This window comes from Haliotis cracherodii, unplaced genomic scaffold (assembly GCF_022045235.1).
Source record: "Haliotis cracherodii isolate W230 unplaced genomic scaffold, xgHalCrac1.p SCAF_8, whole genome shotgun sequence".
NCBI lineage: Eukaryota > Metazoa > Mollusca > Gastropoda > Lepetellida > Haliotidae > Haliotis > Haliotis cracherodii.
In genome coordinates, this window is record NW_027266341.1 from 28,111,421 (window position 1) to 28,136,521 (window position 25,101).

The window sequence follows — 25,101 nt, forward strand, 5'->3', positions numbered from 1 at the left end:
CACACAGAACGTGATATTCTCTTCTGAATTCATACCAGTGTAAGAGAGATAGATTACAATTCATTTGTTTCTCATTTCTTAAAGACAGCAACAACAAAGACAATTTGACCCCAAACCCGATTTCGTCACGATCCCGTTTCATTTCTCACTCAAATTTGCAAAACGTTAAATTGACCCCGACCTTCCCTTTTCACACAGAACGTGATATTCTGTTCTGTATTCATACCAGTGAAGGAGAGATAGATTGCAAATCATTTGTTTCTCATTTCTTAAAGACAGCAACAACACCGACAATTTGACCCCAAACCCGATTTTGTCACGATCCCGTTTCATTTCTCACTCAAATTTGCAAAACATTAAATTGACCCCGACGTGATTTGAACACGCAACCTTCTGACCTCGAGTCTGACGCGCTACCGTTGCGCCACAGGGCCGTCAGAAAACTATAAGGTACTAAGAGTCGACTGTTTCTTTAAAATGTTACCTGTTACATCTAAAAACCTTCCCTTTTAACACACAACGTGATATTGTTCTCTGAATTCATACCAATGAAGGAGAGATAGATTACAATTCATTTGTTTCTCATTTCTTAAAGACAGCAACAACAAAGACAATTTGACCCCAAACCCGATTTTGTCACGATCCCGTTTCATTTCTCACTCAAATTTGCAAAACGTTAAATTGACCCCGACGTGATTTGAACACGCAACCTTCTGATCTGGAGTCAGACGCGCTACCGTTGGGCCACAGGGCCGTCTGAAAGCCACGACAACTATACGGTACTCCTAGTACAATAGTTGTCCTTCAAATTGTATTTGTCACGTCTCAGCTTTATTCCTTTCACAGTACGTGACGTTTTCGTGCTGAAATGTTACCAGTGTTATAGAGATAGATAAACTATATATTTTATTATTTCTTAAAGACAGCAACAACATCGACAATTTGACCCCAAACACGATTTCGTCACGATCCCGTTTCATTTCTCACTCAAATTTGCAAAACGTTAAATTGACCCCGACGTGATTTGAACACGCAACCTTCTGATGTGGAGTCAGACGCGCTACCGTTGCGCCACAGGGCCGTCTGAAAGCCAGGAAAACTATACGGTACTCCTAAAACTATAGTTCTCCTTCAAATTGTATTTGTCACGTCTCAGCTTTATTCCTTTCACATTACGTGACGTTTTCGTTCTATAATGTTACCAGTGTTAAAGAGATAGATAAACTATATATTTTATTACGTTACGTTAAATTGACCCCGACGTGATTTGAACACGCAACCTTCTCATCTGGAGTCAGACGCGCTACCGTTGCGCCACAGGGCCGTCTGAAAGCAAGAAAACTATAAGGTACTAAGAGTAGACTGTGTTCTTTAAAATGTTATCTGTTACATCTAAAAACCTTCCCTTTTCACACAGAACGTGATATTCTCTTCTGAATTCATACCAGTGTAAGAGAGATAGATTACAATTCATTTGTTTCTCATTTCTTAAAGACAGCAACAACAAAGTCAATTTGACCCCAAACCCGATTTCGTCACGATCCCGTTTCATTTCTCACTCAAATTTGCAAAACGTTAAATTGACCCCGACGTGATTTGAACACGCAACCTTCTGATCTGGAGTCAGATGCGCTATGAAAGCCATGAAAACAATAAGGTACAAAGAGTCGACTGTGTTCTTTAAAATGTTACCTGCTACATCTAAAAACCTTCCCTTTTAACACACAACGTGATATTGTCTTCTGAATTCATACCAATGAAGGAGAGATAGATTACAATTCAATTTGTTTTTCATTTCTTAAAGACAGCAACAACACAGACAATTTGACCCAAAACCCAATTTTGTCACGATCCCGTTTCATTTCTCACTCAAATTGGCAAACATTAAATTCACCCCGACGTGATTTGAACACGCAACCTTCTGATCTGGAGTCAGACGCGCTACCGTTGCGCCACAGGGCCGTAGGAAAGCCAGAAAACAATAAGGTACTAAGAGTCGACTGTGTTCTTTAAAATGTAACCTGCTACATCTAAAAACCTTCCTTTTTTACACAGAACGTGATATTGTCCTCTGAATTCATACCAGTGAAGGAGAGATAGATTACAATTCATTTGTTTCTCATTTCTTAAAGACAGCAACAACACCGACAATTTGACCCCAAACCCGATTTTGTCACGATCCCGTTTCATTTCTCACTCAAATTTGCAAAACATTAAATTGACCCTGACGTGATTTGAACACGCAACCTTCTGATCTGGAGTCAGACGCGCTACCGTTGCGCCACAGGGCCGTCTGAAAGCCAGAAAACTATAAGGTACTCCTAGTTCAATAGTTGTCCTTTAAATTGTATTTGTCACGTCTCAGCTTTATTCCTTTCACAGTACGTGACGTTTTCGTGCTGAAATGTTACCAGTGTTATAGAGATAGATAAACTATATATTTTATTATTTCTTAAAGACAACAACAACGACAATTTGACCCCAAACCCGATTTCGTCACGATCCCGTTTCATTTCTCACTCAAATTTGCAAAACATTAAATTGACCCCGACGTGATTTGAACACGCAACCTTCTGATCTGGAGTCAGACGCGCTACCGTTGCGCCACAGGGCCGTAGGAAAGCCATGAAAACAAGAAGGTACTAAGAGTCGACTGTGTTCTTTTAATTGTTACCTGTTACATCTAAAAACCTTCCCTTTTAACACAGAACGTGATATTGTCTTCTGAATTCATACCAGTGAAGGAGAGATAGATTACAATTCATTTGTTTCTCATTTCTTAAAGACAGCAACAACAAAGACAATTTGACCCCAAACCCGATTTTGTCACGATCCCGTTTCATTTCTCACTCAAATTTGCAAAACATTAAATTGACCCCGACGTGATTTGAACACGCAACCTTCTGATCTGGAGTCTGACGCGCTACCGTTGCGCCACAGGGCCGTCAGAAAACTATAAGGTACTAAGAGTCGACTGTGTTCTTTAAAATGTTACCTGTTACATCTAAAAACCTTCCCTTTTAACACACAACGTGATGTTGTTCTCTGAATTCATACCAATGAAGGAGAGATAGATTACAATTCATTTGTTTCTCATTTCTTAAAGACAGCAACAACAAAGACAATTTGACCCCAAACCCGATTTTGTCACGATCCCGTTTCATTTCTCACTCAAATTTGCAAAACGTTAAATTGACCCCGACGTGATTTGAACACGCAACCTTCTGATCTGGAGTCAGACGCGCTACCGTTGGGCCACAGGGCCGTCTGAAAGCCACGACAACTATACGGTACTCCTAGTACAATAGTTGTCCTTCAAATTGTATTTGTCACGTCTCAGCTTTATTCCTTTCACAGTACGTGACGTTTTCGTGCTGAAATGTTACCAGTGTTATAGAGATAGATAAACTATATATTTTATTATTTCTTAAAGACAGCAACAACATCGACAATTTGACCCCAAACACGATTTCGTCACGATCCCGTTTCATTTCTCACTCAAATTTGCAAAACGTTAAATTGACCCCGACGTGATTTGAACACGCAACCTTCTGATGTGGAGTCAGACGCGCTACCGTTGCGCCACAGGGCCGTCTGAAAGCCAGGAAAACTATACGGTACTCCTAAAACTATAGTTCTCCTTCAAATTGTATTTGTCACGTCTCAGCTTTATTCCTTTCACATTACGTGACGTTTTCGTTCTATAATGTTACCAGTGTTAAAGAGATAGATAAACTATATATTTTATTACGTTACGTTAAATTGACCCCGACGTGATTTGAACACGCAACCTTCTCATCTGGAGTCAGACGCGCTACCGTTGCGCCACAGGGCCGTCTGAAAGCAAGAAAACTATAAGGTACTAAGAGTAGACTGTGTTCTTTAAAATGTTATCTGTTACATCTAAAAACCTTACCTTTTCACACAGAACGTGATATTGTCTTCTGAATTCATACCAGTGTAAGAGAGATAGATTACAATTCATTTGTTTCTCATTTCTTAAAGACAGCAACAACAAAGTCAATTTGACCCCAAACCCGATTTCGTCACGATCCCGTTTCATTTCTCACTCAAATTTGCAAAACGTTAAATTGACCCCGACGTGATTTGAACACGCAACCTTCTGATCTGGAGTCAGATGCGCTATGAAAGCCATGAAAACAATAAGGTACAAAGAGTCGACTGTGTTCTTTAAAATGTTACCTGTTACATCTAAAAACCTTCCCTTTTAACACACAACGTGATATTGTCTTCTGAATTCATACCAATGAAGGAGAGATAGATTACAATTCAATTTGTTTTTCATTTCTTAAAGACAGCAACAACACAGACAATTTGACCCAAAACCCAATTTTGTCACGATCCCGTTTCATTTCTCACTCAAATTTGCAAAACATTAAATTCACCCCGACGTGATTTGAACACGCAACCTTCTGATCTGGAGTCAGACGCGCTACCGTTGCGCCACAGGGCCGTAGGAAAGCCAGAAAACAATAAGGTACTAAGAGTCGACTGTGTTCTTTAAAATGTAACCTGCTACATCTAAAAACCTTCCCTTTTTACACAGAACGTGATATTGTCCTCTGAATTCATACCAGTGAAGGAGAGATAGATTACAATTCATTTGTTTCTCATTTCTTAAAGACAGCAACAACACCGACAATTTGACCCCAAACCCGATTTTGTCACGATCCCGTTTCATTTCTCACTCAAATTTGCAAAACATTAAATTGACCCTGACGTGATTTGAACACGCAACCTTCTGATCTGGAGTCAGACGCGCTACCGTTGCGCCACAGGGCCGTCTGAAAGCCAGAAAACTATAAGGTACTCCTAGTACAATAGTTGTCCTTTAAATTGTATTTGTCACGTCTCAGCTTTATTCCTTTCACAGTACGTGACGTTTTCGTGCTGAAATGTTACCAGTGTTATAGAGATAGATAAACTATATATTTTATTATTTCTTAAAGACAACAACAACGACAATTTGACCCCAAACCCGATTTCGTCACGATCCCGTTTCATTTCTCACTCAAATTTGCAAAACATTAAATTGACCCCGACGTGATTTGAACACGCAACCTTCTGATCTGGAGTCAGACGCGCTACCGTTGCGCCACAGGGCCGTAGGAAAGCCATGAAAACAAGAAGGTACTAAGAGTCGACTGTGTTCTTTTAATTGTTACCTGTTACATCTAAAAACCTTCCATTTTAACACAGAACGTGATATTGTCTTCTGAATTCATACCAGTGAAGGAGAGATAGATTACAATTCATTTGTTTCTCATTTCTTAAAGACAGCAACAACACCGACAATTTGACCCCAAACCCGATTTTGTCACGATCCCGTTTCATTTCTCACTCAAATTTGCAAAACATTAAATTGACCCCGACGTGATTTGAACACGCAACCTTCTGATCTGGAGTCAGACGCGCTACCGTTGCGCCACAGGGCCGTAGGAAAGCCATGAAAACAATAAGGTACAAAGAGTCGACTGTGTTCTTTAAAATGTTACCTGCTACATCTAAAAACCTCCCCTTTTTACACAGAACGTGATATTGTCTTCTGAATTCATACCAATGAAGGAGAGATAGATTACAATTCATTTGTTTCTCATTTCTTAAAGACAGCAACAACACCGACAATTTGACCCCAAAACGCGATTTTGTCACGATCCCGTTTCATTTCTCACTCAAATTTGCAAAACATTAACTTGACCCCGACGTGATTTGAACACGCAACCTTCTGATCTGGAGTCAGACGCGCTACCGTTGCGCCACAGGGCCGTCTGAAAGCCAGAAAACTATAAGGTACTAAGAGTCGACTGTGTTCTTTAAAATGTTACCTGTTACATCTAAAAACCTTCCCTTTTAACACACAACGTGATATTGTCTTCTGAATTCATACCAATGAAGGAGAGATAGATTACAATTCATTTGTTTCTCATTTCTTAAAGACAGCAACAACACCGACAATTTGACCCCAAACCCGATTTTGTCACGATCACGTTTCATTTCTCATTCAAATTTGCAAAAAACATTAAATTGACCCCGACGTGATTTGAACACGCAACCTTCTGATCTGGAGTCAGACGCGCTACCGTTGGGCCACAGGGCCGTCTGAAAGCCAGAAAACTATAAGGTACTCCTACTACAATAGTTGTCCTTTAAATTGTATTTGTCACGTCTCAGCTTTATTCCTTTCACAGTACGTGACGTTTTCGTGCTGAAATGTTACCAGTGTTATAGAGATAGATAAACTATATATTTTATTATTTCTTAAAGACAACAACAACGACAATTTGACCCCAAACCCGATTTCGTCACGATCCCGTTTCATTTCTCACTCAAATTTGCAAAAAATTAAATTGACCCCGACGTGATTTGAACACGCAACCTTCTGATCTGGAGTCAGACGCGCTACCGTTGCGCCACAGGGCCGTAGGAAAGCCAGAAAACTATAAGGTACTAAGAGTCGACTGTGTTCTTTTAAATGTTACCTGTTACATCTAAAAACCTTCCCTTTTAACACACAACGTGATATTGTCTTCTGAATTCATACCAATGAAGGAGAGATAGATTACAATTCATTTGTTTCTCATTTCTTAAAGACAGCAACAACACCGACAATTTGACCCCAAACCCGATTTTGTCACGATCACGTTTCATTTCTCACTCAAATTTGCAAAACATTAAATTGACCCCGACGTGATTTGAACACGCAACCTTCTGATCTGGAGTCAGACGCGCTACCGTTGGGCCACAGGGCCGTCTGAAAGCCAGAAAACTATAAGGTACTCCTACTACAATAGTTGTCCTTTAAATTGTATTTGTCACGTCTCAGCTTTATTCCTTTCACAGTACGTGACGTTTTCGTGCTGAAATGTTACCAGTGTTATAGAGATAGATAAACTATATATTTTATTATTTCTTAAAGACAACAACAACGACAATTTGACCCCAAACCCGATTTCGTCACGATCCCGTTTCATTTCTCACTCGAATTTGCAAAACATTAAATTGACCCCGACGTGATTTGAACACGCAACCTTCTGATCTGGAGTCAGACGCGCTACCGTTGCGCCACTGGGCCGTAGGAAAGCCATGAAAACAATAAGGCACTAAGAGTCGACTGTGTTCTTTTAATTGTTACCTGTTACATCTAAAAACCTTCCCTTTTAACACAGAACGTGATATTGTCTTCTGAATTCATACCAGTGAAGGAGAGATAGATTACAATTCATTTGTTTCTCATTTCTTAAAGACAGCAACAACACCGACAATTTGACCCCAAACCCGATTTTGTCACGATCCCGTTTCATTTCTCACTCAAATTTGCAAAAGGTTAAATTGACCCCGACGTGATTTGAACACGCAACCTTCTGATCTGGAGTCAGACGCGCTACCATTGCGCCACAGGGCCGTCTGAAAGCCAGAAAACTATAAGGTACTAAGAGTCGACTGTGTTCTTTAAAATGTTACCTGTTACATCTAAAAACCTTCCCTTTTAACACACAACGTGATATTGTCTTCTGAATTCATACCAATGAAGGAGAGATAGATTACAATTCATTTGTTTCTCATTTCTTAAAGACAGCAACAACACCGACAATTTGACCCCAAACCCGATTTTGTCACGATCACGTTTCATTTCTCACTCAAATTTGCAAAACATTAAATTGACCCCGACGTGATTTGAACACGCAACCTTCTGATCTGGAGTCAGACGCGCTACCGTTGCGCCACAGGGCCGTCTGAAAGCCAGAAAACTATAAGGTACTCCTACTACAATAGTTGTCCTTTAAATTGTATTTGTCACGTCTCAGCTTTATTCCTTTCACAGTACGTGACGTTTTCGTGCTGAAATGTTACCAGTGTTATAGAGATAGATAAACTATATATTTTATTATTTCTTAAAGACAACAACAACGACAATTTGACCCCAAACCCGATTTCGTCACGATCCCGTTTCATTTCTCACTCAAATTTGCAAAAAATTAAATTGACCCCGACGTGATTTGAACACGCAACCTTCTGATCTGGAGTCAGACGCGCTACCGTTGCGCCTCAGGGCCGTAGGAAAGCCAGAAAACTATAAGGTACTAAGAGTCGACTGTGTTCTTTTAAATGTTACCTGTTACATCTAAACACCTTCCCTTTTAACACACAACGTGATATTGTCCTCTGAATTCATACCAATGAAGGAGAGATAGATTACAATTCATTTGTTTCTCATTTCTTAAAGACAGCAACAACACCGACAATTTGACCCCAAACCCGATTTTGTCACGATCACGTTTCATTTCTCACTCAAATTTGCAAAACATTAAATTGACCCCGACGTGATTTGAATACGCAACCTTCTGATATGGAGTCAGACGCGCTACCGTTGGGCCACAGGGCCGTCTGAAAGCCAGAAAACTATAAGGTACTCCTACTACAATAGTTGTCCTTTAAATTGTATTTGTCACGTCTCAGCTTTATTCCTTTCACAGTACGTGACGTTTTCGTGCTGAAATGTTACCAGTGTTATAGAGATAGATAAACTATATATTTTATTATTTCTTTAAGACAACAACAACGACAATTTGACCCCAAACCCGATTTCGTCACGATCCCGTTTCATTTCTCACTCAAATTTGCAAAAAATTAAATTGACCCCGACGTGATTTGAACACGCAACCTTCTGATCTGGAGTCAGACGCGCTACCGTTGCGCCACAGGGCCGTAGAAAAGCCATGAAAACAATAAGGTACTAAGAGTCGACTGTGTTCTTTAAAATGTTACCTGTTACATCTAAAAACCTTCCCTTTTAACACACAACGTGATATTGTCCTCTGAATTCATACCAGTGAAGGAGAGATAGATTACAATTCATTTGTTTCTCATTTCTTAAAGACAGCAACAACACCGACAATTTGACCCCAAAACGCGATTTTGTCACGATCCCGTTTCATTTCTCACTCAAATTTGCAAAACATTAAATTGACCCCGACGTGATTTGAACACGCAACCTTCTGATCTGGAGTCAGACGCGCTACCGTTGCGCCACAGGGCCGTCTGAAATCCAGGAAACTATAAGGTACTAAGAGTCGACTGTGTTCTTTAAAATGTTACCTGTTACATCTAAAAACCTTCCCTTTTAACAAACAACGTGATATTGTCTTCTGAATTCATACCAATGAAGGAGAGATAGATTACAATTCAATTTGTTTTTCATTTCTTAAAGACAGCAACAACACCAACAATTTGACCCCAAACCCGATTTTGTCACGATCCCGTTTCATTTCTCACTTAAATTTGCAAAACATTAAATTGACCCCGACGTGATTTGAACACGCAACCTTCTGATCTGGAGTCAGACGCGCTACCGTTGCGCCACAGGGCCGTCTGAAAGCCAGAAAACTATAAGGTACTAAGAGTCGACTGTGTTCTTTAAAATGTTACCTGTTACATCTAAAAACCTTCCCTTTTAACACACAACGTGATATTGTCTTCTGAATTCATACCAATGAAGGAGAGATAGATTACAATTCAATTTGTTTTTCATTTCTTAAAGACAGCAACAACACCGACAATTTGACACCAAACCCGATTTTGTCACGATCCCGTTTCATTTCTCACTCAAATTTGCAAAACATTAAATTGACCCCGACGTGATTGTAACACGCAACCTTCTGATCTGGAGTCAGACGCGCTACCGTTGCGCCACAGGGCCGTAGGAAAGCCAGAAAACAATAAGGTACTAAGAGTCGACTGTGTTCTTTAAAATGTAACCTGCTACATCTAAAAACCTTCCTTTTTACACAGAACGATTTTGTCACGATCCCGTTTCATTTCTTACTCAAATTTGCAAAACATTAAATTCACCCCGACGTGATTTGAACACGCAACATTCTGATCTGGAGTCAGACGAGCTACCGTTGCGCCACAGGGCCGTAGGAAAGCCAGAAAACAATAAGGTACTAAGAGTCGACTGTGTTGTTTAAAATGTAACCTGCTACATCTAAAAACCTTCCCTTTTTACACAGAACGTGATATTGTCCTCTGAATTCATACCAGTGAAGGAGAGATAGATTACAATTCATTTGTTTCTCATTTCTTAAAGACAGCTACAACACCGACAATTTGACCCCAAACCCGATTTTGTCACGATCCCGTTTCATTTCTCACTCAAATTTGCAAAACATTAAATTGACCCCGACGTGATTTGAACACGCAACCTTCTGATCTGGAGTCAGACGCGCTACCGTTGCGCCACAGGGCCGTCTGAAAGCCAGAAAACTATAAGGTACTCCTACTACAATAGTTGTCCTTTAAATTGTATTTGTCACGTCTCAGCTTTATTCCTTTCACAGTACGTGACGTTTTCGTGCTGAAATGTTACCAGTGTTAAAGAGAAAGATAAACTATACATTTTATTATTTCTTAAAGACAACAACAACGACAATTTGACCCCAAACCCGATTTCGTCAAATTGACCCCGACGTGATTTGAACACGCAACCTTCTGATCTGGAGTCAGACGCACTACCGTTGCGCCACAGGGCCGTCTGAAAGCGCTATCAGACGCGCTATCGTTGCGCCACAGGGCCGTAGGAAAGCCAGAAAACAATAAGGTACTAAGAGTCGACTGTGTTCTTTAAAATGTAACCTGCTACATCTAAAAACCTTCCCTTTTTACACAGAACGTGATATTGTCCTCTGAATTCATACCAGTGAAGGAGAGATAGATTACAATTCATTTGTTTCTCATTTCTTAAAGACAGCAACAACACCGACAATTTGATACCAAACGCGATTTTGTCACGATCCTGTTTCATTTCTCACTCAAATTTGCAAAATATTAAATTGACCCCGACGTGATTTGAACACGCAACCTTCTGATCTGGAGTCAGACGCGCTACCGTTGCCACGAAAACTATAAGGTACTCCTAGTTCAATAGTTGTCCTTTAAATTGTATTTGTCACGTCTCAGCTTTATTCCTTTCACAGTACGTGACGTTTTCGTGCTGAAATGTTACCAGTGTTATAGAGATAGATAAACTATATATTTTATTATTTCTTAAAGACAACAACAACGACAATTTGACCCCAAACCCGATTTCGTCACGATCCCGTTTCATTTCTCACTCAAATTTGCAAAACATTAAATTGACCCCGACGTGATTTGAACACGCAACCTTCTGATCTGGAGTCAGACGCGCTACCGTTGCGCCACAGGGCCGTCTGAAAGCCAGAAAACTATAAGGTACTAAGAGTCGACTGTGTTCTTTAAAATGTTACCTGTTACATCTAAAAACCTTCCCTTTTAACACACAACGTGATATTGTCTTCTGAATTCATACCAATGAAGGAGAGATAGATTACAATTCATTTGTTTCTCATTTCTTAAAGACAGCAACAACACCGACAATTTGACCCCAAACCAGATTTTGTCACGATCACGTTTCATTTCTCACTCAAATTTGCAAAACATTAAATTGACCCCGACGTGATTTGAATACGCAACCTTCTGATCTGGAGTAAGACGCGCTACCGTTGCGCCACAGGGCCGTCTGAAAGCCAGAAAACAATAAGGTACTAAGAGTCGACTGTGTTCTTTAAAATGTTACCTGCTACATCTAAAAACCTTCCCTTTTTACACAGAACGTGATATTGTCCTCTGAATTCATACCAGTGAAGGAGAGATAGATTACAATTCATTTGTTTCTCATTTCTTAAAGACAGCAACAACACCGACAATTTGACCCCAAACCCGATTTTGTCACGATCCCGTTTCATTTCTCACTCAAATTTGCAAAACATTAAATTGACCCCGACGTGATTTGAACACGCAACCTTCTGATCTGGAGTCAGACGCGCTACCGTTGCGCCACAGGGCCGTAGGAAAGCCAGAAAACTATAAGGTACTCCTAGTACAATAGTTGTCCTTTAAATTGTATTTGTCACGTCTCAGCTTTATTCCTTTCACAGTACGTGACGTTTTCGTGCTGAAATGTTACCAGTGTTATAGAGATAGATAAACTATATATTCTATTATTTCTTAAAGACAACAACAACGACAATTTGACCCCAAACCCGATTTCGTCACGATCCCGTTTCATTTCTCACTCAAATTTGCAAAACATTAAATTGACCCCGACGTGATTTGAACACGCGACCTTCTGATCTGGAGTCAGACGCGCTACCGTTGCGCCACAGGGCCGTCTGAAAGAAAACTATAAGGTACTAAGAGTCGACTGTGTTCTTTAAAATGTTACCTGTTACATCTAAAAACCTTCCCTTTTAACACACAACGTGATATTGTCTTCTGAATTCATACCAATGAAGGAAAGATAGATTACAATTCATTTGTTTCTCATTTCTTAAAGACAGCAACAACACCGACAATTTGACCCCAAACGCGATTTTGTCACGATCACGTTTCATTTCTCACTCAAATTTGCAAAACATTAAATTGACCCCGACGTGATTTGAATACGCAACCTTCTGATCTGGAGTCAGACGCGCTACCGTTGCGCCACAGGGCCGTCTGAAAGCCAGAAAACAATAAGGTACTAAGAGTCGACTGTGTTCTTTAAAATGTTACCTGTTACATCTAAAAACCTTCCCTTTTTACACAGAACGTGATATTGTCCTCTGAATTCATACCAGTGAAGGAGAGATAGATTACAATTCATTTGTTTCTCATTTCTTAAAGACAGCAACAACACCGACAATTTGACCCCAAACCCGATTTTGTCACGATCCCGTTTCATTTCTCACTCAAATTTGCAAAACATTAAATTGACCCCGACGTGATTTGAACACGCAACCTTCTGATCTGGAGTCAGACGCGCTACCGTTGCGCCACAGGGCCGTCTGAAAGCCAGAAAACTATAAGGTACTCCTAGTACAATAGTTGTCCTTTAAATTGTATTTGTCACGTCTCAGCTTTATTCCTTTCACAGTACGTGACGTTTTCGTGCTGAAATGTTACCAGTGTTATAGAGATAGATAAACTATATATTTTATTATTTCTTAAAGACAACAACAACGACAATTTCACCCCTAACCCGATTTCGTCAAATTGACCCCGACGTGATTTGAACACGCAACCTTCTGATCTGGAGTCAGACACGCTACCGTTGCGCCACAGGGCCGTCTGAAAGCGCTATCAGACGCGCTATCGTTGCGCCACAGGGCCGTAGGAAAGCCAGAAAACAATAAGGTACTCCTAGTACAATAGTTGTCCTTTAAATTGTATTTGTCACGTCTCAGCTTTATTCCTTTCACAGTACGTGACGTTTTCGTGCTGAAATGTTACCAGTGTTATAGAGATAGATAAACTATATATTTTATTATTTCTTAAAGACAACAACAACGACAATTTGACCCCAAACCCGATTTCGTCAAATTGACCCCGACGTGATTTGAACACGCAACCTTCTGATCTGGAGTCAGACGCGCTACCGTTGCGCCACAGGGCCGTCTGAAAGCGCTATCAGACGCGCTACCGTTGCGCCACAGGGCCGTCTGAAAGCCAGAAAACAATAAGGTACTAAGAGTCGACTGTGTTCTTTAAAATGTAACCTGCTACATCTAAAAACCTTCCCTTTTTACACAGAACGTGATATTGTCTTCTGAATTCATACCAGTGAAGGAGAGATAGATTACAATTCATTTGTTTCTCATTTCTTAAAGACAGCTACAACACCGACAATTTGACCCCAAACCCGATTTTGTCACGATCCCGTTTCATTTCTTACTCAAATTTGCAAAACATTAAATTGACCCCGACGTGATTTGAACACGCAACCTTCTGATATGGAGTCAGACGCGCTACCGTTGCGCCACAGGGCCGTCTGAAAGCCAGAAAACTATAAGGTACTCCTAGTACAATAGTTGTCCTTTGAATTGTATTTGTCACGTCTCAGCTTTATTCCTTTCACAGTACGTGACGTTTTCGTGCTGAAATGTTACCAGTGTTATAGAGATAGATAAACTATATATTTTATTATTTCTTAAAGACAACAACAACGACAATTTGACCCCAAACCCGATTTCGTCACGATCCCGTTTCATTTCTCACTCAAATTTGCAAAACATTAAATTGACCCCGACGTGATTTGAACACGCAACCTTCTGATCTGGAGTCAGACGCGCTACCGTTGCGCCACAGGGCCGTCTGAAAGCCAGAGAACTATAAGGTACTAAGAGTCGACTGTGTTCTTTAAAATGTTACCTGTTACATCTAAAAACCTTCCCTTTTTACACAGAACGTGATATTTTCTTCTGAATTCATACCAGTGTAAGAGAGATAGATTACAATTCATTTGTTTCTCATTTCTTAAAGACAGCAACAACACCGACAATTTGATACCAAACGCGATTTTGTCACGATCCCGTTTCATTTCTCACTCAAATTTGCAAAATATTAAATTGACCCCGACGTGATTTTAACACACAACCTTCTGATCTGGAGTCAGACGCGCTACCGTTGCCACGAAAACTATAAGGTACTCCTAGTTCAATAGTTGTCCTTTAAATTGTATTTGTCACGTCTCAGCTTTATTCCTTTCACAGTACGTGACGTTTTCGTGCTGAAATGTTACCAGTGTTATAGAGATAGATAAACTATATATTTTATTATTTCTTAAAGACAACAACAACAACAATTTGACCCCAAACCCGATTTCGTCACGATCCCGTTTCATTTCTCACTCAAATTTGCAAAACATTAAATTGACCCCGACGTGATTTGAACACGCAACCTTCTGATCTGGAGTCAGACGCGCTACCGTTGCGCCACAGGGCCGTCTGAAAGCCAGAAAACTATAAGGTACTCCTAGTGCAATAGTTGTCCTTTAAATTGTATTTGTCACGTCTCAGCTTTATTCCTTTCACAGTACGTGACGTTTTCGTGCTGAAATGTTACCAGTGTTATAGAGATAGATAAACTATATATTTTATTATTTCTTAAAGACAACAACAACGACAATTTGACCCCAAACCCGATTTCGTCACGATCCCGTTTCATTTCTCACTCAAATTTGCAAAATATTAAATTGACCCCGACGTGATTTGAACACGCAACCTTCTGATCTGGAGTCAGACGCGCTACCGTTGCCACGAAAACTATAAGGTACTCCTAGTTCAATAGTTGTCCTTTAAATTGTATTTGTCACGTCTCAGCTTTATTCCTTTCACAGTACGTGACGTTTTCGTGCTGAAATGTTACCAGTGTTATAGAGATAGATAAACTATATATTTTATTATTTCTTAAAGACAACAACAACGACAATTTGACCCCAAACCCGATTTCGTCACGATCCCGTTTCATTTCTCACTCAAATTTGCAAAACATTAAATTGACCCCGACGTGATTTGAACACGCAACCTTCTGATCTGGAGTCAGACGCGCTACCGTTGCGCCACAGGGCCGTCTGAAAGCCAGAAAACTATAAGGTACTAAGAGTCGACTGTGTTCTTTAAAATGTTACCTGTTACATCTAAAAACCTTCCCTTTTTACACAGAACGTGATATTTTCTTCTGAATTCATACCAGTATAAGAGAGATAGATTACAATTCATTTGTTTCTCATTTCTTAAAGACAGCAACAACACCGACAATTTGATACCAAACCCGATTTTGTCACGATCCCGTTTCATTTCTCACTCAAATTTGCAAAATATTAAATTGACCCCGACGTGATTTTAACACGCAACCTTCTGATCTGGAGTCAGACGCGCTACCGTTGCGCCACAGGGCCGTCTGAAAGCCAGAAAACAATAAGGTACTAAGAGTCGACTGTGTTCTTTAAAATGTTACCTGCTACATCTAAAAACCTTCCCTTTTTACACAGAACGTGATATTGTCCTCTGAATTCATACCAGTGAAGGAGAGATAGATTACAATTCATTTGTTTCTCATTTCTTAAAGACAGCAACAACACCGACAATTTGACCCCAAACCCGATTTTGTCACGATCCCGTTTCATTTCTTACTCAAATTTGCAAAACATTAAATTGACCCCGACGTGATTTGAACACGCAACCTTCTGATCTGGAGTCAGACGCGCTACCGTTGCGCCACAGGGCCGTCTGAAAGCCAGAAAACTATAAGGTACTCCTAGTACAATAGTTGTTCTTTAAATTGTATTTGTCACGTCTCAGCTTTATTCCTTTCATAGTACGTGACGTTTTCGTGCTGAAATGTTACCAGTGTTATAGAGATAGATAAACTATATATTTTATTATTTCTTAAAGACAACAACAACGACAATTTGACCCCAAACCCGATTTCGTCAAATTGACCCCGACGTGATTTGAACACGCAACCTTCTGATCTGGAGTCAGACGCGCTACCGTTGCGCCACAGGGCCGTCTGAAAGCGCTATCAGACGCGCTACCGTTGCGCCACAGGGCCGTCTGAAAGCCAGAAAACAATAAGGTACTAAGAGTCGACTGTGTTCTTTAAAATGTAACCTGCTACATCTAAAAACCTTCCCTTTTTACACAGAACGTGATATTGTCCTCTGAATTCATACCAGTGAAGGAGAGATAGATTACAATTCATTTGTTTCTCATTTCTTAAAGACAGCTACAACACCGACAATTTGACCCCAAACCCGATTTTGTCACGATCCCGTTTCATTTCTTACTCAAATTTGCAAAACATTAAATTGACCCCGACGTGATTTGAACACGCAACCTTCTGATCTGGAGTCAGACGCGCTACCGTTGCGCCACAGGGCCGTCTGAAAGCCAGAAAACTATAAGGTACTCCTAGTACAATAGTTGTCCTTTGAATTGTATTTGTCACGTCTCAGCTTTATTCCTTTCACAGTACGTGACGTTTTCGTGCTGAAATGTTACCAGTGTTATAGAGATAGATAAACTATATATTTTATTATTTCTTAAAGACAACAACAACGACAATTTGACCCCAAACCCGATTTCGTCAAATTGACCCCGACGTGATTTGAACACGCAACCTTCTGATCTGGAGTCAGACGCGCTACCGTTGCGCCACAGGGCCGTCTGAAAGCCAGAGAACTATAAGGTACTAAGAGTCGACTGTGTTCTTTAAAATGTTACCTGTTACATCTAAAAACCTTCCCTTTTTACACACAACGTGATATTTTCTTCTGAATTCATACCAGTGTAAGAGAGATAGATTACAATTCATTTGTTTCTCATTTCTTAAAGACAGCAACAACACCGACAATTTGATACCAAACGCGATTTTGTCACGATCCCGTTTCATTTCTCACTCAAATTTGCAAAATATTAAATTGACCCCGACGTGATTTGAACACGCAACCTTCTGATCTGGAGTCAGACGCGCTACCGTTGCGCCACAGGGCCGTCTGAAAGCCAGAAAACTATAAGGTACTCCTAGTACAATAGTTGTCCTTTAAATTGTATTTGTCACGTCTCAGCTTTATTCCTTTCACAGTACGTGACGTTTTCGTGCTGAAATGTTACCAGTGTTATAGAGATAGATAAACTATATATTTTATTATTTCTTAAAGACAACAACAACGACAATTTGACCCCAAACCCGATTTCGTCACGATCCCGTTTCATTTCTCACTCAAATTTGCAAAACATTAAATTGACCCCGACGTGATTTGAACACGCAACCTTCTGATCTGGAGTCAGACGCGCTACCGTTGCGCCACAGGGCCGTCTGAAAGCCAGAAAACTATAAGGTACTAAGAGTCGACTGTGTTCTTTAAAATGTTACCTGTTACATCTAAAAACCTTCCCTTTTTACACAGAACGTGATATTGTCCTCTGAATTCATACCAGTGAAGGAGAGATAGATTACAATTCATTTGTTTCTCATTTCTTAAAGACAGCAACAACACCGACAATTTGACCCCAAACGCGATTTTGTCACGATCCCGTTTCATTTCTCACTCAAATTTGCAAAACATTAAATTGACCCCGACGTGATTTGAACACGCAACCTTCTGATCTGGAGTCAGACGCGCTACCGTTGCGCCACAGGGCCGTCTGAAAGCCAGAAAACTATAAGGTACTCCTAGTACAATAGTTGTCCTTTAAATTGTATTTGTCACGTCTCATCTTTATTCCTTTCACAGTACGTGACGTTTTCGTGCTGAAATGTTACCAGTGTTATAGAGATAGATAAACTATATATTTTATTATTTCTTAAAGACAACAACAACGACAATTTGACCCCAAACGCGATTTCGTCACGATCCCGTTTCATTTCTCACTCAAATTTGCAAAACATTAAATTGACCCCGACGTGATTTGAACACGCAACCTTCTGATCTGGAGTCAGACGCGCTACCGTTGCGCCACAGGGCCGTCTGAAAGCCAGAAAACTATAAGGTACTAAGAGTCGACTGTGTTCTTTAAAATGTTACCTGTTACATCTAAAAACCTTCCCTTTTTACACAGAACGTGATATTGTCCTCTGAATTCATACCAGTGAAGGAGAGATAGATTACAATTCATTTGTTTCTCATTTCTTAAAGACAGCAACAACAACAACAATTTGACCCCAAACGCGATTTTGTCACGATCCCGTTTCATTTCTCACTCAAATTTGCAAAACATTAAATTGACCCCGACGTGATTTGAACACGCAACCTTCTGATCTGGAGTCAGACGCGCTACCGTTGCGCCACAGGGCCGTCTGAAAGCCAGAAAACTATAAGGTACTCCTAGTACAATAGTTGTCCTTTAAATTGTATTTGTCACGTCTCAGCTTTATTCCTTTCACAGTACGTGACGTTTTCGTGCTGAAATGTTACCAGTGTTATAGAGATAGATAAACTATATATTTTATTATTTTTTAAAGACAACAACAACAACAATTTGACCCCAAACCCGATTTCGTCACGATCCCGTTTCATTTCTCACTCAAATTTGCAAAACATTAAATTGACCCCGACGTGATTTGAACACGCAACCTTCTGATCTGGAGTCAGACGCGCTACCGTTGCGCCACAGGGCCGTCTGAAAGCCAGAAAACTATAAGGTACTCCTAGTACAATAGTTGTCCTTTAAATTGTATTTGTCACGTCTCAGCTTTATTCCTTTCACAGTACGTGACGTTTTCGTGCTGAAATGTTACCAGTGTTATAGAGATAGATAAACTATATATTTTATTATTTCTTAAAGACAACAACAACGACAATTTGACCCCAAACCCGATTTCGTCACGATCCCGTTTCATTTCTCACTCAAATTTGCAAAACATTAAATTGACCCCGACGTGATTTGAACACGCAACCTTCTGATCTGGAGTCAGACGCGCTACCGTTGCGCCACAGGGCCGTAGGAAAGCCAGAAAACTATAAGGTACTCCTAGTACAATAGTTGTCCTTTAAATTGTATTTGTCACGTCTCAGCTTTATTCCTTTCACAGTACGTGACGTTTTCGTGCTGAAATGTTACCAGTGTTATAGAGATAGATAAACTATATATTTTATTATTTCTTAAAGACAACAACAACGACAATTTGACCCCAAACCCGATTTCGTCACGATCCCGTTTCATTTCTCACTCAAATTTGCAAAACATTAAATTGACCCCGACGTGATTTGAACACGCAACCTTCTGATCTGGAGTCAGACGCGCTACCGTTGCGCCACAGGGCCGTCTGAAAGCCAGAAAACTATAAGGTACTAAGAGTCGACTGTGTTCTTTAAAATGTTACCTGTTACATCTAAAAACCTTCCCTTTTTACACAGAACGTGATATTGTCCTCTGAATTCATACCAGTGAAGGAGAGATAGATTACAATTCATTTGTTTCTCATTTCTTAAAGACAGCAACAACAACAACAATTTGACCCCAAACGCGATTTTGTCACGATCCCGTTTCATTTCTCACTCAAATTTGCAAAACATTAAATTGACCCCGACGTGATTTGAACACGCAACCTTCTGATCTGGAGTCAGACGCGCTACCGTTGCGCCACAGGGCCGTCTGAAAGCCAGAAAACTATAAGGTACTCCTAGTACAATAGTTGTCCTTTAAATTGTATTTGTCACGTCTCAGCTTTATTCCTTTCACAGTACGTGACGTTTTCGTGCTGAAATGTTACCAGTGTTATAGAGATAGATAAACTATATATTTTAATATTTCTTAAAGACAACAACAACGACAATTTGACCCCAAACCCGATTTCGTCACGATCCCGTTTCATTTCTCACTCAAATTTGCAAAACATTAAATTGACCCCGACGTGATTTGAACACGCAACCTTCTGATCTGGAGTCAGACGCGCTACCGTTGCGCCACAGGGCCGTCTGAAAGCCGGAAAACAATAAGGTACTAAGAGTCGACTGTGTTCTTTAAAATGTTACCTGCTACATCTAAAAACCTTCCCTTTTTACACAGAACGTGATATTGTCCTCTGAATTCATACCAGTGAAGGAGAGATAGATTACAATTCATTTGTTTCTCATTTCTTAAAGACAGCAACAACAACAACAATTTGACCCCAAACGCGATTTTGTCACGATCCCGTTTCATTTCTCACTCAAATTTGCAAAACATTAAATTGACCCCGACGTGATTTGAACACGCAACCTTCTGATCTGGAGTCAGACGCGCTACCGTTGCGCCACAGGGCCGTCTGAAAGCCAGAAAACTATAAGGTACTCCTAGTACAATAGTTGTCCTTTAAATTGTATTTGTCACGTCTCAGCTTTATTCCTTTCACAGTACGTGACGTTTTCGTGCTGAAATGTTACCAGTGTTATAGAGATAGATAAACTATATATTTTATTATTTTTTAAAGACAACAACAACAACAATTTGACCCCAAACCCGATTTCGTCACGATCCCGTTTCATTTCTCACTCAAATTTGCAAAACATTAAATTGACCCCGACGTGATTTGAACACGCAACCTTCTGATCTGGAGTCAGACGCGCTACCGTTGCGCCACAGGGCCGTAGGAAAGCCAGAAAACTATAAGGTACTCCTAGTACAATAGTTGTCCTTTAAATTGTATTTGTCACGTCTCAGCTTTATTCCTTTCACAGTACGTGACGTTTTCGTGCTGAAATGTTACCAGTGTTATAGAGATAGATAAACTATATATTTTATTATTTCTTAAAGACAACAACAACGACAATTTGACCCCAAACCCGATTTCGTCACGATCCCGTTTCATTTCTCACTCAAATTTGCAAAACATTAAATTGACCCCGACGTGATTTGAACACGCAACCTTCTGATCTGGAGTCAGACGCGCTACCGTTGCGCCACAGGGCCGTAGGAAAGCCAGAAAACTATAAGGTACTCCTAGTACAATAGTTGTCCTTTAAATTGTATTTGTCACGTCTCAGCTTTATTCCTTTCACAGTACGTGACGTTTTCGTGCTGAAATGTTACCAGTGTTATAGAGATAGATAAACTATATATTTTATTATTTCTTAAAGACAACAACAACGACAATTTGACCCCAAACCCGATTTCGTCACGATCCCGTTTCATTTCTCACTCAAATTTGCAAAACATTAAATTGACCCCGACGTGATTTGAACACGCAACCTTCTGATCTGGAGTCAGACGCGCTACCGTTGCGCCACAGGGCCGTCTGAAAGCCAGAAAACTATAAGGTACTAAGAGTCGACTGTGTTCTTTAAAATGTTACCTGTTACATCTAAAAACCTTCCCTTTTTACACAGAACGTGATATTGTCCTCTGAATTCATACCAGTGAAGGAGAGATAGATTACAATTCATTTGTTTCTCATTTCTTAAAGACAGCAACAACAACAACAATTTGACCCCAAACGCGATTTTGTCACGATCCCGTTTCATTTCTCACTCAAATTTGCAAAACATTAAATTGACCCCGACGTGATTTGAACACGCAACCTTCTGATCTGGAGTCAGACGCGCTACCGTTGCGCCACAGGGCCGTCTGAAAGCCAGAAAACTATAAGGTACTCCTAGTACAATAGTTGTCCTTTAAATTGTATTTGTCACGTCTCAGCTTTATTCCTTTCACAGTACGTGACGTTTTCGTGCTGAAATGTTACCAGTGTTATAGAGATAGATAAACTATATATTTTAATATTTCTTAAAGACAACAACAACGACAATTTGACCCCAAACCCGATTTCGTCACGATCCCGTTTCATTTCTCACTCAAATTTGCAAAACATTAAATTGACCCCGACGTGATTTGAACACGCAACCTTCTGATCTGGAGTCAGACGCGCTACCGTTGCGCCACAGGGCCGTCTGAAAGCCGGAAAACAATAAGGTACTAAGAGTCGACTGTGTTCTTTAAAATGTTACCTGCTACATCTAAAAACCTTCCCTTTTTACACAGAACGTGATATTGTCCTCTGAATTCATACCAGTGAAGGAGAGATAGATTACAATTCATTTGTTTCTCATTTCTTAAAGACAGCAACAACAACAACAATTTGACCCCAAACGCGATTTTGTCACGATCCCGTTTCATTTCTCACTCAAATTTGCAAAACATTAAATTGACCCCGACGTGATTTGAACACGCAACCTTCTGATCTGGAGTCAGACGCGCTACCGTTGCGTCACAGGGCCGTCTGAAAGCCAGAAAACTATAAGGTACTCCTAGTACAATAGTTGTCCTTTAAATTGTATTTGTCACGTCTCAGCTTTATTCCTTTCACAGTACGTGACGTTTTCGTGCTGAAATGTTACCAGTGTTATAGAGATAGATAAACTATATATTTTATTATTTCTTAAAGACAACAACAACGACAATTTGACCCCAAACCCGATTTCGTCACGATCCCGTTTCATTTCTCACTCAAATTTGCAAAACATTAAATTGACCCCGACGTGATTTGAACACGCAACCTTCTGATCTGGAGTCAGACGCGCTACCGTTGCGCCACAGGGCCGTCTGAAAGCCAGAAAACTATAAGGTACTAAGAGTCGACTGTGTTCTTTAAAATGTTACCTGTTACATCTAAAAACCTTCCCTTTTAACACACAACGTGATATTGTCTTCTGCATTCATACCAATGAAGGAGAGATAGATTACAATTCATTTGTTTCTCATTTCTTAAAGACAGCAACAACACCGACAATTTGACCCCAAACCCGATTTTGTCACGATCCCGTTTCATTTCTCACTCAAATTTGCAAAACATTAAATTGACCCCGACGTGATTTGAACACGCAACCTTCTGATCTGGAGTCAGACGCGCTACCGTTGCGCCACAGGGCCGTCTGAAAGCCAGAAAACAATACGGTACTAAGAGTCAACTGTGTTCTTTAAAATGTTACCTGCTACATCTAAAAACCTTCCCTTTTTACACACAACGTGATATTGTCCTCTGAATTCATACCAGTGAAGGAGAGATAGATTACAATTCATTTGTTTCTCATTTCTTAAAGACAGCAACAACACCGACAATTTGACCCCAAACCCGATTTTGTCACGATCCCGTTTCATTTCTTACTCAAATTTGCAAAACATTAAATTGACCCCGACGTGATTTGAACACGCAACCTTCTGATCTGGAGTCAGACGCGCTACCGTTGCGCCACAGGGCCGTCTGAAAGCCAGAAAACTATAAGGTACTCCTAGTACAATAGTTGTCCTTTAAATTGTATTTGTCACGTCTCAGCTTTATTCCTTTCACAGTACGTGACGTTTTCGTGCTGAAATGTTACCAGTGTTATAGAGATAGATAAACTATATATTTTATTATTTCTTAAAGACAACAACAACGACAATTTGACCCCAAACCCGATTTCGTCACGATCCCGTTTCATTTCTCACTCAAATTTGCAAAATATTAAATTGACCCCGACGTGATTTGAACACGCAACCTTCTGATCTGGAGTCAGACGCGCTACCGTTGCCACGAAAACTATAAGGTACTCCTAGTTCAATAGTTGTCCTTTAAATTGTATTTGTCACGTCTCAGCTTTATTCCTTTCACAGTACATGACGTTTTCGTGCTGAAATGTTACCAGTGTTATAGAGATAGATAAACTATATATTTTATTATTTCTTAAAGACAACAACAACAACAATTTGACCCCAAACCCGATTTCGTCACGATCCCGTTTCATTTCTCACTCAAATTTGCAAAACATTAAATTGACCCCGACGTGATTTGAACACGCAACCTTCTGATCTGGAGTCAGACGCGCTACCGTTGCGCCACAGGGCCGTCAGAAAGCCAGAAAACTATAAGGTACTAAGAGTCGACTGTGTTCTTTAAAATGTTACCTGTTACATCTAAAAACCTTCCCTTTTTACACAGAGCGTGATATTTTCTTCTGAATTCATACCAGTATAAGAGAGATAGATTACAATTCATTTGTTTCTCATTTCTTAAAGACAGCAACAACACCGACAATTTGATACCAAACCCGATTTTGTCACGATCCCGTTTCATTTCTCACTCAAATTTGCAAAATATTAAATTGACCCCGACGTGATTTTAACACGCAACCTTCTGATCTGGAGTCAGACGCGCTACCGTTGCCACGAAAACTATAAGGTACTCCTAGTTCAATAGTTGTCCTTCAAATTGTATTTGTCACGTCTCAGCTTTATTCCTTTCACAGTACGTGACGTTTTCGTGCTGAAATGTTACCAGTGTTATAGAGATAGATAAACTATATATTTTATTATTTCTTAAAGACAACAACAACGACAATTTGACCCCAAACCCGATTTCGTCACGATCCCGTTTCATTTCTCACTCAAATTTGCAAAACATTAAATTGACCCCGACGTGATTTGAACACGCAACCTTCTGATCTGGAGTCAGACGCGCTACCGTTGCGCCACAGGGCCGTCTGAAAGCCAGAAAACTATAAGGTACTAAGAGTCGACTGTGTTCTTTAAAATGTTACCTGTTACATCTAAAAACCTTCCCTTTTAACACACAACGTGATATTGTCTTCTGCATTCATACCAATGAAGGAGAGATAGATTACAATTCATTTGTTTCTCATTTCTTAAAGACAGCAACAACACCGACAATTTGATACCAAACCCGATTTTGTCACGATCCCGTTTCATTTCTCACTCAAATTTGCAAAATATTAAATTGACCCCGACGTGATTTTAACACGCAACCTTCTGATCTGGAGTCAGACGC

The 25,101-nt window shown here is 40.1% G+C and overlaps 67 non-coding genes across 67 annotated transcripts; all 67 read right to left on the reverse strand.

The window, feature by feature from the left end:
• Positions 1-362: 362 nt before the first annotated feature.
• Positions 363-434, reverse strand: Trnas-cga (transfer RNA serine (anticodon CGA)). The gene has a single exon. It is a non-coding gene; the product is annotated as a tRNA-Ser (tRNA).
• A 248-nt stretch (positions 435-682) lies between these two features.
• Trnaw-cca (transfer RNA tryptophan (anticodon CCA)) lies at positions 683-754 on the reverse strand. The gene has a single exon. It is a non-coding gene; the product is annotated as a tRNA-Trp (tRNA).
• A 255-nt stretch (positions 755-1,009) lies between these two features.
• Trnaw-cca (transfer RNA tryptophan (anticodon CCA)) lies at positions 1,010-1,081 on the reverse strand. The gene has a single exon. It is a non-coding gene; the product is annotated as a tRNA-Trp (tRNA).
• Positions 1,082-1,252: 171 nt separating this feature from the next.
• Positions 1,253-1,324, reverse strand: Trnaw-cca (transfer RNA tryptophan (anticodon CCA)). Its single transcript has one exon. It is a non-coding gene; the product is annotated as a tRNA-Trp (tRNA).
• A 566-nt stretch (positions 1,325-1,890) lies between these two features.
• Positions 1,891-1,962, reverse strand: Trnaw-cca (transfer RNA tryptophan (anticodon CCA)). Its single transcript has one exon. It is a non-coding gene; the product is annotated as a tRNA-Trp (tRNA).
• Positions 1,963-2,219: 257 nt separating this feature from the next.
• Trnaw-cca (transfer RNA tryptophan (anticodon CCA)) lies at positions 2,220-2,291 on the reverse strand. Its single transcript has one exon. It is a non-coding gene; the product is annotated as a tRNA-Trp (tRNA).
• A 251-nt stretch (positions 2,292-2,542) lies between these two features.
• On the reverse strand, positions 2,543-2,614 carry Trnaw-cca (transfer RNA tryptophan (anticodon CCA)). Its single transcript has one exon. It is a non-coding gene; the product is annotated as a tRNA-Trp (tRNA).
• Positions 2,615-2,872: 258 nt separating this feature from the next.
• Positions 2,873-2,944, reverse strand: Trnaw-cca (transfer RNA tryptophan (anticodon CCA)). The gene has a single exon. It is a non-coding gene; the product is annotated as a tRNA-Trp (tRNA).
• Positions 2,945-3,193: 249 nt separating this feature from the next.
• Positions 3,194-3,265, reverse strand: Trnaw-cca (transfer RNA tryptophan (anticodon CCA)). Its single transcript has one exon. It is a non-coding gene; the product is annotated as a tRNA-Trp (tRNA).
• Positions 3,266-3,520: 255 nt separating this feature from the next.
• On the reverse strand, positions 3,521-3,592 carry Trnaw-cca (transfer RNA tryptophan (anticodon CCA)). Its single transcript has one exon. It is a non-coding gene; the product is annotated as a tRNA-Trp (tRNA).
• Positions 3,593-3,763: 171 nt separating this feature from the next.
• Trnaw-cca (transfer RNA tryptophan (anticodon CCA)) lies at positions 3,764-3,835 on the reverse strand. The gene has a single exon. It is a non-coding gene; the product is annotated as a tRNA-Trp (tRNA).
• A 567-nt stretch (positions 3,836-4,402) lies between these two features.
• On the reverse strand, positions 4,403-4,474 carry Trnaw-cca (transfer RNA tryptophan (anticodon CCA)). Its single transcript has one exon. It is a non-coding gene; the product is annotated as a tRNA-Trp (tRNA).
• Positions 4,475-4,731: 257 nt separating this feature from the next.
• Positions 4,732-4,803, reverse strand: Trnaw-cca (transfer RNA tryptophan (anticodon CCA)). The gene has a single exon. It is a non-coding gene; the product is annotated as a tRNA-Trp (tRNA).
• A 251-nt stretch (positions 4,804-5,054) lies between these two features.
• Trnaw-cca (transfer RNA tryptophan (anticodon CCA)) lies at positions 5,055-5,126 on the reverse strand. Its single transcript has one exon. It is a non-coding gene; the product is annotated as a tRNA-Trp (tRNA).
• Positions 5,127-5,384: 258 nt separating this feature from the next.
• Trnaw-cca (transfer RNA tryptophan (anticodon CCA)) lies at positions 5,385-5,456 on the reverse strand. The gene has a single exon. It is a non-coding gene; the product is annotated as a tRNA-Trp (tRNA).
• A 259-nt stretch (positions 5,457-5,715) lies between these two features.
• Positions 5,716-5,787, reverse strand: Trnaw-cca (transfer RNA tryptophan (anticodon CCA)). The gene has a single exon. It is a non-coding gene; the product is annotated as a tRNA-Trp (tRNA).
• A 259-nt stretch (positions 5,788-6,046) lies between these two features.
• On the reverse strand, positions 6,047-6,118 carry Trnaw-cca (transfer RNA tryptophan (anticodon CCA)). The gene has a single exon. It is a non-coding gene; the product is annotated as a tRNA-Trp (tRNA).
• Positions 6,119-6,369: 251 nt separating this feature from the next.
• On the reverse strand, positions 6,370-6,441 carry Trnaw-cca (transfer RNA tryptophan (anticodon CCA)). The gene has a single exon. It is a non-coding gene; the product is annotated as a tRNA-Trp (tRNA).
• A 257-nt stretch (positions 6,442-6,698) lies between these two features.
• Positions 6,699-6,770, reverse strand: Trnaw-cca (transfer RNA tryptophan (anticodon CCA)). The gene has a single exon. It is a non-coding gene; the product is annotated as a tRNA-Trp (tRNA).
• A 251-nt stretch (positions 6,771-7,021) lies between these two features.
• On the reverse strand, positions 7,022-7,093 carry Trnaw-cca (transfer RNA tryptophan (anticodon CCA)). Its single transcript has one exon. It is a non-coding gene; the product is annotated as a tRNA-Trp (tRNA).
• Positions 7,094-7,351: 258 nt separating this feature from the next.
• On the reverse strand, positions 7,352-7,423 carry Trnaw-cca (transfer RNA tryptophan (anticodon CCA)). Its single transcript has one exon. It is a non-coding gene; the product is annotated as a tRNA-Trp (tRNA).
• A 257-nt stretch (positions 7,424-7,680) lies between these two features.
• Positions 7,681-7,752, reverse strand: Trnaw-cca (transfer RNA tryptophan (anticodon CCA)). Its single transcript has one exon. It is a non-coding gene; the product is annotated as a tRNA-Trp (tRNA).
• A 251-nt stretch (positions 7,753-8,003) lies between these two features.
• On the reverse strand, positions 8,004-8,075 carry Trnaw-cca (transfer RNA tryptophan (anticodon CCA)). The gene has a single exon. It is a non-coding gene; the product is annotated as a tRNA-Trp (tRNA).
• A 580-nt stretch (positions 8,076-8,655) lies between these two features.
• Trnaw-cca (transfer RNA tryptophan (anticodon CCA)) lies at positions 8,656-8,727 on the reverse strand. The gene has a single exon. It is a non-coding gene; the product is annotated as a tRNA-Trp (tRNA).
• Positions 8,728-8,986: 259 nt separating this feature from the next.
• Positions 8,987-9,058, reverse strand: Trnaw-cca (transfer RNA tryptophan (anticodon CCA)). Its single transcript has one exon. It is a non-coding gene; the product is annotated as a tRNA-Trp (tRNA).
• A 258-nt stretch (positions 9,059-9,316) lies between these two features.
• Trnaw-cca (transfer RNA tryptophan (anticodon CCA)) lies at positions 9,317-9,388 on the reverse strand. Its single transcript has one exon. It is a non-coding gene; the product is annotated as a tRNA-Trp (tRNA).
• Positions 9,389-9,646: 258 nt separating this feature from the next.
• On the reverse strand, positions 9,647-9,718 carry Trnaw-cca (transfer RNA tryptophan (anticodon CCA)). The gene has a single exon. It is a non-coding gene; the product is annotated as a tRNA-Trp (tRNA).
• A 477-nt stretch (positions 9,719-10,195) lies between these two features.
• Positions 10,196-10,267, reverse strand: Trnaw-cca (transfer RNA tryptophan (anticodon CCA)). The gene has a single exon. It is a non-coding gene; the product is annotated as a tRNA-Trp (tRNA).
• Positions 10,268-10,478: 211 nt separating this feature from the next.
• Positions 10,479-10,550, reverse strand: Trnaw-cca (transfer RNA tryptophan (anticodon CCA)). Its single transcript has one exon. It is a non-coding gene; the product is annotated as a tRNA-Trp (tRNA).
• A 604-nt stretch (positions 10,551-11,154) lies between these two features.
• Positions 11,155-11,226, reverse strand: Trnaw-cca (transfer RNA tryptophan (anticodon CCA)). Its single transcript has one exon. It is a non-coding gene; the product is annotated as a tRNA-Trp (tRNA).
• A 586-nt stretch (positions 11,227-11,812) lies between these two features.
• Positions 11,813-11,884, reverse strand: Trnaw-cca (transfer RNA tryptophan (anticodon CCA)). The gene has a single exon. It is a non-coding gene; the product is annotated as a tRNA-Trp (tRNA).
• A 251-nt stretch (positions 11,885-12,135) lies between these two features.
• On the reverse strand, positions 12,136-12,207 carry Trnaw-cca (transfer RNA tryptophan (anticodon CCA)). Its single transcript has one exon. It is a non-coding gene; the product is annotated as a tRNA-Trp (tRNA).
• Positions 12,208-12,460: 253 nt separating this feature from the next.
• Positions 12,461-12,532, reverse strand: Trnaw-cca (transfer RNA tryptophan (anticodon CCA)). Its single transcript has one exon. It is a non-coding gene; the product is annotated as a tRNA-Trp (tRNA).
• A 257-nt stretch (positions 12,533-12,789) lies between these two features.
• On the reverse strand, positions 12,790-12,861 carry Trnaw-cca (transfer RNA tryptophan (anticodon CCA)). Its single transcript has one exon. It is a non-coding gene; the product is annotated as a tRNA-Trp (tRNA).
• Positions 12,862-13,072: 211 nt separating this feature from the next.
• Positions 13,073-13,144, reverse strand: Trnaw-cca (transfer RNA tryptophan (anticodon CCA)). The gene has a single exon. It is a non-coding gene; the product is annotated as a tRNA-Trp (tRNA).
• Positions 13,145-13,399: 255 nt separating this feature from the next.
• Trnaw-cca (transfer RNA tryptophan (anticodon CCA)) lies at positions 13,400-13,471 on the reverse strand. The gene has a single exon. It is a non-coding gene; the product is annotated as a tRNA-Trp (tRNA).
• Positions 13,472-13,772: 301 nt separating this feature from the next.
• Positions 13,773-13,844, reverse strand: Trnaw-cca (transfer RNA tryptophan (anticodon CCA)). The gene has a single exon. It is a non-coding gene; the product is annotated as a tRNA-Trp (tRNA).
• A 251-nt stretch (positions 13,845-14,095) lies between these two features.
• Positions 14,096-14,167, reverse strand: Trnaw-cca (transfer RNA tryptophan (anticodon CCA)). The gene has a single exon. It is a non-coding gene; the product is annotated as a tRNA-Trp (tRNA).
• A 560-nt stretch (positions 14,168-14,727) lies between these two features.
• Positions 14,728-14,799, reverse strand: Trnaw-cca (transfer RNA tryptophan (anticodon CCA)). Its single transcript has one exon. It is a non-coding gene; the product is annotated as a tRNA-Trp (tRNA).
• Positions 14,800-15,353: 554 nt separating this feature from the next.
• Trnaw-cca (transfer RNA tryptophan (anticodon CCA)) lies at positions 15,354-15,425 on the reverse strand. The gene has a single exon. It is a non-coding gene; the product is annotated as a tRNA-Trp (tRNA).
• A 257-nt stretch (positions 15,426-15,682) lies between these two features.
• On the reverse strand, positions 15,683-15,754 carry Trnaw-cca (transfer RNA tryptophan (anticodon CCA)). Its single transcript has one exon. It is a non-coding gene; the product is annotated as a tRNA-Trp (tRNA).
• Positions 15,755-16,011: 257 nt separating this feature from the next.
• Trnaw-cca (transfer RNA tryptophan (anticodon CCA)) lies at positions 16,012-16,083 on the reverse strand. Its single transcript has one exon. It is a non-coding gene; the product is annotated as a tRNA-Trp (tRNA).
• Positions 16,084-16,294: 211 nt separating this feature from the next.
• Positions 16,295-16,366, reverse strand: Trnaw-cca (transfer RNA tryptophan (anticodon CCA)). The gene has a single exon. It is a non-coding gene; the product is annotated as a tRNA-Trp (tRNA).
• Positions 16,367-16,667: 301 nt separating this feature from the next.
• Positions 16,668-16,739, reverse strand: Trnaw-cca (transfer RNA tryptophan (anticodon CCA)). The gene has a single exon. It is a non-coding gene; the product is annotated as a tRNA-Trp (tRNA).
• Positions 16,740-16,950: 211 nt separating this feature from the next.
• On the reverse strand, positions 16,951-17,022 carry Trnaw-cca (transfer RNA tryptophan (anticodon CCA)). Its single transcript has one exon. It is a non-coding gene; the product is annotated as a tRNA-Trp (tRNA).
• Positions 17,023-17,279: 257 nt separating this feature from the next.
• Trnaw-cca (transfer RNA tryptophan (anticodon CCA)) lies at positions 17,280-17,351 on the reverse strand. The gene has a single exon. It is a non-coding gene; the product is annotated as a tRNA-Trp (tRNA).
• Positions 17,352-17,602: 251 nt separating this feature from the next.
• Positions 17,603-17,674, reverse strand: Trnaw-cca (transfer RNA tryptophan (anticodon CCA)). The gene has a single exon. It is a non-coding gene; the product is annotated as a tRNA-Trp (tRNA).
• A 257-nt stretch (positions 17,675-17,931) lies between these two features.
• Positions 17,932-18,003, reverse strand: Trnaw-cca (transfer RNA tryptophan (anticodon CCA)). Its single transcript has one exon. It is a non-coding gene; the product is annotated as a tRNA-Trp (tRNA).
• Positions 18,004-18,254: 251 nt separating this feature from the next.
• Trnaw-cca (transfer RNA tryptophan (anticodon CCA)) lies at positions 18,255-18,326 on the reverse strand. Its single transcript has one exon. It is a non-coding gene; the product is annotated as a tRNA-Trp (tRNA).
• A 257-nt stretch (positions 18,327-18,583) lies between these two features.
• On the reverse strand, positions 18,584-18,655 carry Trnaw-cca (transfer RNA tryptophan (anticodon CCA)). Its single transcript has one exon. It is a non-coding gene; the product is annotated as a tRNA-Trp (tRNA).
• A 251-nt stretch (positions 18,656-18,906) lies between these two features.
• On the reverse strand, positions 18,907-18,978 carry Trnaw-cca (transfer RNA tryptophan (anticodon CCA)). Its single transcript has one exon. It is a non-coding gene; the product is annotated as a tRNA-Trp (tRNA).
• A 251-nt stretch (positions 18,979-19,229) lies between these two features.
• On the reverse strand, positions 19,230-19,301 carry Trnaw-cca (transfer RNA tryptophan (anticodon CCA)). Its single transcript has one exon. It is a non-coding gene; the product is annotated as a tRNA-Trp (tRNA).
• Positions 19,302-19,552: 251 nt separating this feature from the next.
• Trnaw-cca (transfer RNA tryptophan (anticodon CCA)) lies at positions 19,553-19,624 on the reverse strand. Its single transcript has one exon. It is a non-coding gene; the product is annotated as a tRNA-Trp (tRNA).
• Positions 19,625-19,881: 257 nt separating this feature from the next.
• Trnaw-cca (transfer RNA tryptophan (anticodon CCA)) lies at positions 19,882-19,953 on the reverse strand. The gene has a single exon. It is a non-coding gene; the product is annotated as a tRNA-Trp (tRNA).
• Positions 19,954-20,204: 251 nt separating this feature from the next.
• Trnaw-cca (transfer RNA tryptophan (anticodon CCA)) lies at positions 20,205-20,276 on the reverse strand. The gene has a single exon. It is a non-coding gene; the product is annotated as a tRNA-Trp (tRNA).
• Positions 20,277-20,533: 257 nt separating this feature from the next.
• On the reverse strand, positions 20,534-20,605 carry Trnaw-cca (transfer RNA tryptophan (anticodon CCA)). The gene has a single exon. It is a non-coding gene; the product is annotated as a tRNA-Trp (tRNA).
• Positions 20,606-20,856: 251 nt separating this feature from the next.
• Trnaw-cca (transfer RNA tryptophan (anticodon CCA)) lies at positions 20,857-20,928 on the reverse strand. Its single transcript has one exon. It is a non-coding gene; the product is annotated as a tRNA-Trp (tRNA).
• A 251-nt stretch (positions 20,929-21,179) lies between these two features.
• Positions 21,180-21,251, reverse strand: Trnaw-cca (transfer RNA tryptophan (anticodon CCA)). The gene has a single exon. It is a non-coding gene; the product is annotated as a tRNA-Trp (tRNA).
• Positions 21,252-21,502: 251 nt separating this feature from the next.
• Trnaw-cca (transfer RNA tryptophan (anticodon CCA)) lies at positions 21,503-21,574 on the reverse strand. The gene has a single exon. It is a non-coding gene; the product is annotated as a tRNA-Trp (tRNA).
• A 257-nt stretch (positions 21,575-21,831) lies between these two features.
• Positions 21,832-21,903, reverse strand: Trnaw-cca (transfer RNA tryptophan (anticodon CCA)). Its single transcript has one exon. It is a non-coding gene; the product is annotated as a tRNA-Trp (tRNA).
• A 251-nt stretch (positions 21,904-22,154) lies between these two features.
• Trnaw-cca (transfer RNA tryptophan (anticodon CCA)) lies at positions 22,155-22,226 on the reverse strand. Its single transcript has one exon. It is a non-coding gene; the product is annotated as a tRNA-Trp (tRNA).
• Positions 22,227-22,483: 257 nt separating this feature from the next.
• Trnaw-cca (transfer RNA tryptophan (anticodon CCA)) lies at positions 22,484-22,555 on the reverse strand. The gene has a single exon. It is a non-coding gene; the product is annotated as a tRNA-Trp (tRNA).
• A 251-nt stretch (positions 22,556-22,806) lies between these two features.
• Positions 22,807-22,878, reverse strand: Trnaw-cca (transfer RNA tryptophan (anticodon CCA)). Its single transcript has one exon. It is a non-coding gene; the product is annotated as a tRNA-Trp (tRNA).
• A 257-nt stretch (positions 22,879-23,135) lies between these two features.
• Trnaw-cca (transfer RNA tryptophan (anticodon CCA)) lies at positions 23,136-23,207 on the reverse strand. Its single transcript has one exon. It is a non-coding gene; the product is annotated as a tRNA-Trp (tRNA).
• A 257-nt stretch (positions 23,208-23,464) lies between these two features.
• On the reverse strand, positions 23,465-23,536 carry Trnaw-cca (transfer RNA tryptophan (anticodon CCA)). The gene has a single exon. It is a non-coding gene; the product is annotated as a tRNA-Trp (tRNA).
• A 554-nt stretch (positions 23,537-24,090) lies between these two features.
• Positions 24,091-24,162, reverse strand: Trnaw-cca (transfer RNA tryptophan (anticodon CCA)). Its single transcript has one exon. It is a non-coding gene; the product is annotated as a tRNA-Trp (tRNA).
• A 560-nt stretch (positions 24,163-24,722) lies between these two features.
• Positions 24,723-24,794, reverse strand: Trnaw-cca (transfer RNA tryptophan (anticodon CCA)). The gene has a single exon. It is a non-coding gene; the product is annotated as a tRNA-Trp (tRNA).
• Between the last annotated feature and the right edge of the window lie 307 nt (positions 24,795-25,101).